The 10,618-nt window shown below is 40.1% G+C and overlaps 3 non-coding genes across 3 annotated transcripts; all 3 read left to right on the top strand.

The window, feature by feature from the left end:
- The first annotated feature begins 3,046 nt into the window (after positions 1-3,046).
- Positions 3,047-3,153, top strand: LOC115893128. Its single transcript, XR_004053068.1, has one exon. It is a non-coding gene; the product is annotated as a U6 spliceosomal RNA (small nuclear RNA).
- An 881-nt stretch (positions 3,154-4,034) lies between these two features.
- On the top strand, positions 4,035-4,141 carry LOC115893129. Its single transcript, XR_004053069.1, has one exon. It is a non-coding gene; the product is annotated as a U6 spliceosomal RNA (small nuclear RNA).
- A 4,480-nt stretch (positions 4,142-8,621) lies between these two features.
- On the top strand, positions 8,622-8,728 carry LOC115892967. The gene has a single exon (XR_004052932.1). It is a non-coding gene; the product is annotated as a U6 spliceosomal RNA (small nuclear RNA).
- The last annotated feature ends 1,890 nt before the right edge of the window (positions 8,729-10,618 follow it).

Raw genomic sequence — 10,618 nt, 5'->3', positions numbered from 1 at the left:
TAGTTATTATGTGAAGATATTTCCATTTTCACCATAGCCCTCAATGAGCTCCCAAATATACCTTTGCAGAATTAAAGACAACAGTGTTCGCAAACTGTTCCAAGAAGGGAAGGGTGGAACTCTGTGTGATGAAGTCACACATCAGAAAGCAATCTCTCAGAAAGCTTCTCTCTAGTTATTATGTGAGGATAGTTCCTTTTCCACCATGGGCCCCTATGGGCTCCCAAATATCACTTTCCAGATTCCACGAAAAGAGTGTTAGCAAACTGCTTCCTGAAGTCTAAGTTATAAGTCTGTGAGACGAACTCACAGATCAGAAAGAAGGTTCTCAGAAAGCTTCTTTCACGTTTTGAACGGATGAAATTTCCTTTATCAGCATAGGCCTCAAAGCGATCCAAGGATGCCCTTCTCAGGGTCCTCAAAGACAGTGTTAATGGACTGCTCCACGAAACATAAGTGTAACTCTATGAGATGAATCCACACATCACCAAGAAGTTTCTAAAAAAGCTTCTTTCTAGTTTTCATCTGACGATATTTCCTTTGTCACCGTAAGGTTCATTGCGCTATGAAGTATCTCATTGCAGATTTCCAGAAAACTGTGTTAACAAACTGATCACTGAAGAGAAACGTGTAACTCTGTGAGTTGCATTCACCTATGGTAATGCAGATTCTCCGAAAGCTTCTCTTTAGTTATTATGTGAGATTATTTCCTTTTTCACCCTAGCCCTAAATGAGCCCCCAAATATCATTTTGCAAAATCCACGACAACAGTGTTAGCAAACTGTTCCAAGAAGGGAAGGGTGGAACTCTGTGTGATGAAGTCAAACATCAGAAAGTAATCTCTCAGAAAGCTTCTCTCCAGTTATTATGTGAGGATATTTCCCTTTTCACCATGGGCCCTTATGTGCTCCCAAATATCCCTTTGCAGATTCCACGAAAAGAGTGTTAGCAAACTGTTTCCTGAGGTTTAAGATATAAGTGTGTGAGATGAACTCACAGATCAGAAAGAAGTTTCTCAGAAATTTTCTTTCACGTTTTGAACTGATGAAATTTCCTTTTTCAGTGTAGGCCTCAATGCGATCCAAAGAAGCCCTTCTCAGTTTCCTCAGAGACAGTGTTAATGGACTACTCAAGGAATCATAAGTGTAACTCTGTGAGATGAATTCACACATAACCAAAAAATTTCTAAGAAAACTTCTTTCTAGTTTTCTTCTGAGGATATTTCCTTTGTCACCGTAAGCTGCATTGCGCTATGAAGTATGTAATTGCGGATTTCTAGAGAACTGTGTTAACAAACTGATCACTGAAGAGAAACGTGTAACTCTGTGAGTTGCATTCAGACATGGCAATGCAGTTTCTCAGAAGGCTTCTTTCCAGTTTTGATCTGAGGAAATTTCCTTTTTCATCCTAGCCCTCAATGAGCTCCCAAATATCACTTTGCAGAATCCACGACAACAGTGTTGGCAAAGTGTTCCAAGAAGGGAAGGGTGGAACTCTGTGTGATGAAGTCACACATCAGAAAGCAATCTCTCAGAAAGCTTCTCTCCAGTTATTATGCGAGGATATATCCTTTTTCACCATGGCCCCTTTGAACATGAAATCTGCAAAGAGATACTTCTTAGTGCAAGGAAGCTTACCGTGTCAAAGGAAATATCCTCAAATGAAAACTAGAGAGAAGCTTTCTTAGAAACTTCTTGGTGATGTGTGAATTCATCTCACAGAGTTACACTTATATTTCGTGTAGCTCTGCACTAACACTGTCTTTTAGGAACGTGGTAAGGGCTACTTTAGATAGCATTGAAGCCTACGCTGATAAAGGAAATATCATCAGTTCAAAACGTGAAAAAAGCTTTCTCAGAAACTTCTTTGTGATTTGTGAATTCATCTCACAGAGTTACAACTTATCCTCATTTAGCAGTTTGCTCACACTCTTTTGGTGGAATCTGCAAAGTGATATTTGGGAGCCCATTGGGGCCCATGGTGAAAAAGGAAATATCCTCAGAAAATAACTAGAGGGAAGGTTTCTGAGAGTTTGCTTTCTGATGTGTGACTTCATCACACTGAGTTCCACCCTTTACTTCTTGGAACAGTTTGCTAACACTGCTGTCGTGGATTCTGCAAAGTGATATTTGAGAGCTCAATGAGGGCTATGGTGAAAAAGGAAATATCTTCAGATAAAAACTGGAAAGAAGCCTTCTGGGGAAATGCATATCGATGTATGAATGCAAATCACAGAGTTACACGATTCTCTTCAGTGATCAGTTTGCTGTCTCAGTTTTCTGGAAATCTACAATGGGATATTTCTTAGCGCAAAGAAGCTTATGGTGACAATGGAAATATCCTCCCGATGAAAACTAAAAAGAAGTTTTCTTAGAAACTTCTTAGTGATGTGTGAATTCATTTCACAGAGTTACACTTATATTTCGTGTACCACTGCATTAGCACTGTCTTTGATGAACCTGAGAAAGGCTACTTTGGATCGTATTGAGGCCTACGCTGATACAGGAAATATCATCAGTTCAAAACCTGAAGGAAGTTTTCTGAAAAACTTCTTTGTGATCTGTTAATTCATCTCAAAGAATTAAAACTTAGGCCTCATGAAGCAGTTTGCTAACACTCTTTTGGTGAAATCTGCAAAGTGATATTTGGGAGCTCATTGGGGCCCATGGTGAAAAAGGAAATATCCTCAGATAATAACTAGAGAGAAGCTTTGTGAAAGATTGCTGTCTGATGTGTGACTTCATCACACAGAGTTCCACCCTTCCCTTCTTGGAACCGTTTGCTAACAGTGTTCTCGTGGATTCTGCAAAGTGATATTTGGGAGCTCATTGAGGGCTATGGTGAAAAAGGAAATATCCTCACATATTAACTAGAGAGAAGCTTTCTGAGAAACTGCATTGCCATGTGTGAATGCAACTCACAGAGTTACACGTTTCTCTTCAGTTATCAGTTTGTTAACGCAGTTTCCTGGAAATCTGCAATGAGATACTTCATAGCGCAATGAAGCCTACAGTGACAAATGAAATATCCTCAGATTAAAACCAGAGTGCTCGCTTCGGCAGCACATATACTAAAATTGGAACGATACAGAGAAGATTAGCATGGCCCCTGCGCAAGGATGACACGCAAATTCGTGAAACGTTATATATTTAAAAAAAAAAAAAAGGAAACCAGAAAGAAACTTTCTTAGAAACTTCTTGGTGATGTGTGAATTCATCTCACAGAGTTTCACTTATGTTTCGTGGAGCAGCCCATTAACACTGTCTTTGAGGAACCTGAGAAGGGCTTCTTTGGATCGCATTGAGGCCTAGGCTGATAAAGGAAATTTCATCAGTTCAAAACGTGAAAGAAGCTTTCTGAGAAACTTCTTTCTGATCAGTGGGTTCATCTCACAGCCTTACAAAATAGATCTAAGGAAGCAGTTTGCTAACACTCTTTTCGTGGAAAATGCAAGGAGATATTTGGGAGCCCATAGGGCCCCTTGGTGAAAAAGGAAATATCCTCTCATATTAACCAGAGGGAAACATTCTGAAAGATTGCTTTCTGATGTGTGACTTCATCACACAGAGTTCCACCCTTCCCTTCTTGGAACAGTTTGCTAACACTGTTGTCGTGGATCCTGCAAAGAGATATTTGGGAGCTCATTGGGGCCCATGGTGAAAAAGGAAATATCCTCAGATAATAACTAGAGAGAAGCTTTCTGAAAGATTGCTGTCTGATGTGTGACTTCATCACACAGACTTCCACGCTCCCCTTCTTGGAACAGTTTGCTAACAGTGTTCTCGTGGATTCTGCAAAGTGATATTTGGGAGCTCATTGTGGGCTATAGTGAAAAAGGAAATATCCTCACATATTAACTAGAGAGAAGCTTTCTGAGAAACTGCATTGCCATGTGTGAATGCAACTCACAGAGTTACACGTTTCTCTTCAGTGATCAGTTTGTTAACGCAGTTTTCTGGAAATCTGCAATGAGATACTTCATAGCGCAATGAAGCCTACGGTGACAAATGAAATATCCTCAGATTAAAACCAGAGTGCTCGCTTTGGCAGCACATATACTAAAATTGGAACGATACAGAGAAGATTAGCATGTCCCCTGCGCAAGGATGACACGCAAATTTGTGAAACGTTCTATATTTAAAAAAAAAAAAAAAAGGAAACCAGAAAGAAACTTTCTTAGAAACTTCTTGGTGATGTGTGAATTCATCTCACAGAGTTTCACTTATGTTTCGTGGAGCAGCCCATTAACACTGTCTTTGAGGAACCCGAGAAGGGCTTCTTTGCATCGCATTGAGGCCTAGGCTGATAAAGGAAATTTCATCAGTTCAAAACGTGAAAGAAGCTTTCTGAGAAACTTCTTTCTGATCAGTGGGTTCATCTCACAGCCTTACAAAATAGATCTAAGGAAGCAGTTTGCTAACACTCTTTTCGTGGAAAATGCAAGGAGATATTTGGGAGCCCATAGGGCCCCTTGGTGAAAAAGGAAATATCCTCTCATAATAACCAGAGGGAAGCATTCTGAAAGATTGCTTTCTGATGTGTGACTTCATCACACAGAGTTCCACCCTTCCCTTCTTGGAACAGTTTGCTAACACTGTTGTCGTGGATCCTGCAAAGTGATATTTGGGAGCTCACTGAGGGCTATGGTGAAAAAGGAAATATGCTCAGATTAAAACAGGAAGGAATCCTTCTTGAAACTGCATTGCCATGTGTGAATGCAACTCACAGAGTTACACGTTTCTCTTCAGTGATCAGTTTGTTAACACATTTTTTCTGGAAACCTGCAATTAGATACTTAGTGCAACGAAGCTTACGGTGACAAAGGAGATATCCTCATATGAAAACTAGAAAGAAGCTTTCTTAGGAACTTCTTGGTTATGTGTGAATTCTTCTCACAGAGTTACACTTATGTTTCGTGGAGCAGTCCATTAACACTGTCTTTGAGGAACCTGAGAAGGGATCCTTTGGATCGCATTGAGCCTACGCTGATAAAGGAAATTTCAATATTTCAAAACGTGAAAGAAGCTTTCTGAGAAACTCCTTTCTGATCAGTGAGTTCATCTCACAGAATTACAACTTACACCTCAGGAAGCAGTTTGCTAACACTCTTTTCGTGGAATCTGGAAAGTGATATTTGGGAGCCCTTAGGGTCCTATGTTGAAAAAGGAAATATCCTCCCATAACAACTAGAGAGAAGTTTTCTGAGATATTGCTTTCTGATGTGTGACTTCATCACACAGAGATCCACCCTTCCCTTCTTGGAACATTTTGCTAACACTGTTGTCGTGGATTCTACAATGTGATATTTGGGAGCCCATAGGGCCCAGGGTGAAAAAGGAAGTATCCTCACATAAAAACTAGAGAGAAGCTTTCTGAGAGATTGCTTTCTGATGTGTGACACCATCACACAGAGTTCCACCCTTCCCTTCTTGGAACAGTTTGGTAACACTGTTGTCGTGGATTCTGCAAAGTGATATTTGGGAGCTCATTGAGGGCTATGGTGGAAAAGGAAATATCGTCAGATTAAAACGGGAAAGAAGCCTTCTGAGAAACTTCATTGCCGTGTGTGAATGCAAGTCACAGAGTTGCACGTTTCTCTTCAGTGATCAGTTTGTTAACACAGTTTTCGGGAAATCTGCAATTAGATACTTCATAGCGCAATGAGGCTTTTGGTGACAAAGGACATATCCTCAGATGAAAACCAGAAAGAAGCTTTCTTAGATACCTCCTGGTGATGTGTGAATTCATCTCACAGAGTTACACTTATGTTTCGTGGAACAGTCCATTAACACTGTCTTTGAGGAACCTGAGAAGGGCTTCTTTGGATCGCTTTGAGGCCTACGCTGATAAAGAAAATTTCATCAGTTCAAAACGTGAAAGAAGCTTTCTGAGAAACTTCTTTCTGATCAGTGAGTTCATCTCACAGAGTTACAACTTAGACCTCAGGAAGTAGTTTGCTGACACTCTTTTCGTGGAAAATGCAAAGTGACATTGTGGAGCCCATAAGGGCCCATGGTGAAAGAGGAAATATCCTCACATAATAACTAGAGAGAAGCTTTCTGAGAGATTGCTTTCTGATGTGTGATTTCATCACACAGAGTTCCACCCTTGCCTACTTGGAACAGTTTGCTAACACTGTTGTCGTGGACTCTGAAAAGTGGTATTTGGGAACCCATAGGGGCCCATGGTGAAAAAGGATCTATACTCACATAAAAAGTAGAGAGAAGCTGTCTGACAGATTGCTTTCTGATGTGTGACTTCATCACACAGAGTTCCACCCTACACTTCTTTGACCAGTTTGCTAACACTGTGGTCGTGCATTCTGCAAAGTGATATTTTGGAGCTCATTGAGGGCTATTTTGAGCAAAGAGATATCTTCAGGTAAAAACTGGAAAGAAGACTTCTGGGAAAGTGCACTTCGATATATGAATGCAACTCACCGAATTACACGTTTCTGTTCAGTGATCAGTTTGCTAACACAGTTTTCTGGAAATCTGCCATGGGATATTTCTTAGCGCAATGAAGCTTATGGTGACAAAGGAAATATCCTCCGATGAAAACTAAAAAGAAGTTTTCTTAGAAACTTTTTGGTGATGTGTGCATTCATCTCACAGTGTTACACTTATATTTCATGTAGCACTACATTAACACTGTCTTTGAGGAACCTGAGAAGGGGTACTATGGATCTCATTGAGGCCTACGCTGATAAAGGAAATGTCATCCTTTCAAAACGTGAAAGAAGCTTTCTGATAAACTTCTTTGTGATCTGTGAATTCATCTCACAGAATTCCAACTTATGCCACATGAAGCAGTTTGCTACCACTCTTTTCGTGGAATCGACAAAGTGATATTTGGGAACCCATTGGGGCCCATTGTGAAAAGGAATTGTCCTCAGATAATAACTAGAGAGAAACTTTCTGAGAGATTGCTTTCTGAAGATGACTTCATCACACAGAGTTCCCCCCTTCCCTTCTTGGAAGAGATTGCTAACACTGTTGTCGTGGACTCTGCAAAGTGATATTTGGGAACTCCTTGAAGGCTAAGGTGAACAAAGAAATATCTTGAGATAAAAACTGGAAAGAAGCCTCTGGGAAAATGCACTTTGATGTATGAATGCAACTCACAGAATTACACGTTTCTCTTCAGTGATCTCTTTGCTAACACCGTTTTCTTGAAAACTGCAATGGGATACTTTTAGTGCAATGAAGCTTACGGTGACAAAGGTTTTATCCTCAGATGAAAACTAGAAAGAAGCTTTCTTGGAAACTTCTTGCTGATGTGTGAATTCAACTCACAGAGTTACACTTATATTTCCTGTAGCACTGCATTACCACTCTCTTTGAGGAACATGGTAAGGGCTACTTTAGATAGCATTGAAGCCTACGCTGATAAAGGAAATATCATCAGTTCAAAACGTGAAAGAAGCTTTCTCAGAAACTTCTTTGTGATTTGTGAATTCATCTCACAGAGTTACAACTTATCCTCATTTAGCAGTTTGCTCACACTCTTTTGGTGGAATTTGCAAAGTGATATTTGGGAGCCCATTGGGGCCCATGGTGAAAAAGGAAATATCCTCAGAAAATAACTAGAGGGAAGGTTTCTGAGAGTTTGCTTTCTGATGTGTGACTTCATCACACAGAGTTCCACCCTTCCCTTCTTGGAACAGTTTGCTAACACTGCTGTCATGGATTCTGCAAAGTGATATTTGGGAGCTCAATGAGGGCTATGGTGAAAAAGGAAATATCTTCAGATAAAACTGGAAAGAAGCCTTCTGGGAAAATGCATATCGATGTATGAATGCAAATCACAGAGTTACATGTATCTCTTCAGTGATCAGTTTGCTAACACAGTTTTCTGGAAATCTACAATGGGATATTTCTTAGCGCAAAGAAGCTTATGGTGACAATGGAAATATCCTCCCGATGAAAACTAAAAAGAAGTTTTCTTAGAAACTTCTTGGTGATGTGTGAATTCATCTCACAGAGTTACACTTATATTTCGTGTACCACTGCATTAGCACTGTCTTTGATGAACCTGAGAAAGGCTACTTTGGATCGTATTGAGGCCTACGCTGATACAGGAAATATCTTCAGATCAAAACCTGAAGGAAGTTTTCTGAGAAACTTCTTTGTGATCTGTGAATTCATCTCAAAGAGTTAAAACTTAGGCCTCATGAAGCAGTTTGCTAACACTCTTTTGGTGGAATCTGCAAAGTGATATTTGGGAGCTCATTGGGGCCCATGGTGAAAAAGGAAATATCCTCAGATAATAACTAGAGAGAAGCTTTCTGAAAGATTGCTTTCTGATGTGTGACTTCATCACACAGAGTTCCACCCTTCCCTTCTTGGAACAGTTTGCTAACAGTGTTCTCGTGGATTCTGCAAAGTGATATTTGGGAGCTCATTGAGGGCTATGGTGAAAAAGGAAATATCCTCACATATTAACTAGAGAGAAGCTTTCTGAGAAACTGCATTGCCATGTGTGAATGCAACTCACAGAGTTACACGTTTCTCTTCAGTGATCAGTTTGTTAACACAGTTTTCTGGAAATCTGCAATTAGATACTTCATAGCGCAATGACGCCTACGGTGACAAATGAAATATCCTCAGATTAAAACCAGAGTGCTCGCTTCGGCAGCACATATACTAAAATTGGAACGTTACAGAGAAGATTAGCATGTCCCCTGCGCAAGGATGACACGCAAATTCGTGAAACGTTCTATATTTAAAAAAAAAAAAAAAAGGAAACCAGAAAGAAACTTTCTTAGAAACTTCTTGGTGATGTGTGAATTCATCTCACAGAGTTTCACTTATCTTTCGTGGAGCAGCCCATTAACACTGTCTTTGAGGAAACTGAGAAGGGCTTCTTTGGATCGCATTGAGGCCTAGGCTGATAAAGGAAATTTCATCAGTTCAAAATGTGAAAGAAGCTTTCTGAGAAAGTTCTTTCTGATCAGTGGGTTCATCTCACAGCCTTACAAAATAGATCTCAGGAAGCAGTTGGCTAACACTCTTTTCGTGGAAAATGCAAAGAGATATTTGGGAGCCCTTAGGGCCCCTTGGTGAAAAAGGAAATATCCTCTCATAATAACCAGAGGGAAGCATTCTGAAAGATTGCTTTCTGATGTGTGACTTCATCACACAGAGTTCCACCCTTCCCTTCTTGGAACAGTTTGCTAACACTGTTGTCGTGGACTCTGCAAAGTGGTATTTGGGAGCCCATTGGGGCCCATGGTGAAAAAGGAACTATACTCACATAAAGAGTAGAGAGAAGCTTTCTGAGAGATTGCTTTCTGATGTGTGACTACATCACACAGAGTTCCACCCTTTACTTATTGGAACAGTTTGCTAACACTGTTGTCGTGGATTCCGCAAATTTATATTTGGGAGCTCTTTGAGGTCTTTGGTGAACAAGGAAATATCTTCAGATAAAAACTGTAAAGAAGCCTTCTCGGAAAATGCACTTTGATGTATGAATCCAAGTCCCAGAGGTACACCTTTCTCTTCAGTGTTCAGTTTGCTAACCCAGTTCTCTGGAAATCTGCCATGGGATACTTCTTAGCGCCATGAAGCTTACGGTGACAAAGGAAATATCCTCAGGTTAAAACTAGAAGGATGCTTTCTTTGAAACTTCTTGGTGATGTGTGAATTCAGCCCACAGAGTTACAGTTATGTTTCCTGGAACAGTCCACTAACACTCACTGTCTTTGAGTAACTTGAGAAGGGCTACTTTGGATTGCATTGAGGCCTACGCTGATAAACGAATTATCATCAGTCCAAAACGTGAAAAAAGCTTTCTGAGAAACGCTTCTGTGATCTGTGAATTCATCTCACAGCGTTACAATTTAGACCTCCTGAAGCAGTTTACAAACACACTTTTCATGTAATCTGTAAAGGGATATTTGGGAGCCCATTGGGCCACATTGTAAAAAAGAAAATATCCTCAGATAATAACTAGAGAGAAGCTTTCTGAGAGATTGCTTTCTGATGTGTGACTTCATCACACAGAGTTCCACCCTTCCCTTCTCGGAACAGTTTGCTAAAACTGTTGTCATGGATTCTGTAAAGTGATATTTGGAAGCTCATTGAGGGCTATGGTGAACAAGATAATATCTTCACATGAAAACTGTAAAGAAGCCTTCTGGGAAAATGCACTTCGATGTATTTATGCTATTCACAGAGTTACACGTTTCTCTTCAGTGATCAGTATTCTAACACAGTTTTCTGGAAATCTGCCACACGTTTCTGGAAATTTCAAAATGGGGCCAAAAGGGCTCCCAAATATCCCTTTGCAGATTCCAAGAAAAGTGTGTTTGCTAACTGCTTCATGAGGCCTAAGTTGTTACTCTGTGAGATGAAATCACAGATCACAAAAATTTTCTCAGAATGCTTCTTTTACGTTTTGGACTGATGATATTTCCTTTACCAGTGTAGGCCTCAATACGATCCAAAGTAACCCTTCTCAGAATCCTCAAAGACAGTGTTAATGGACTGTTCCAGGAAACATAAGTGTAACTCTGAGGGATGAATTCACACATCACCAATAAGTTTCAACGAAAGCTTCTTTCTAGTTTTCATCTGAGGATATTTCCTTTGTCACCGTGAGGTTCATGGCGCTA

The sequence above is a fragment of the Rhinopithecus roxellana genome, chromosome 13 (assembly GCF_007565055.1).
Source record: "Rhinopithecus roxellana isolate Shanxi Qingling chromosome 13, ASM756505v1, whole genome shotgun sequence".
NCBI classification, from domain to species: Eukaryota; Metazoa; Chordata; class Mammalia; order Primates; family Cercopithecidae; genus Rhinopithecus; species Rhinopithecus roxellana.
This window is presented reverse-complemented; position numbering and strand designations above follow the sequence as displayed.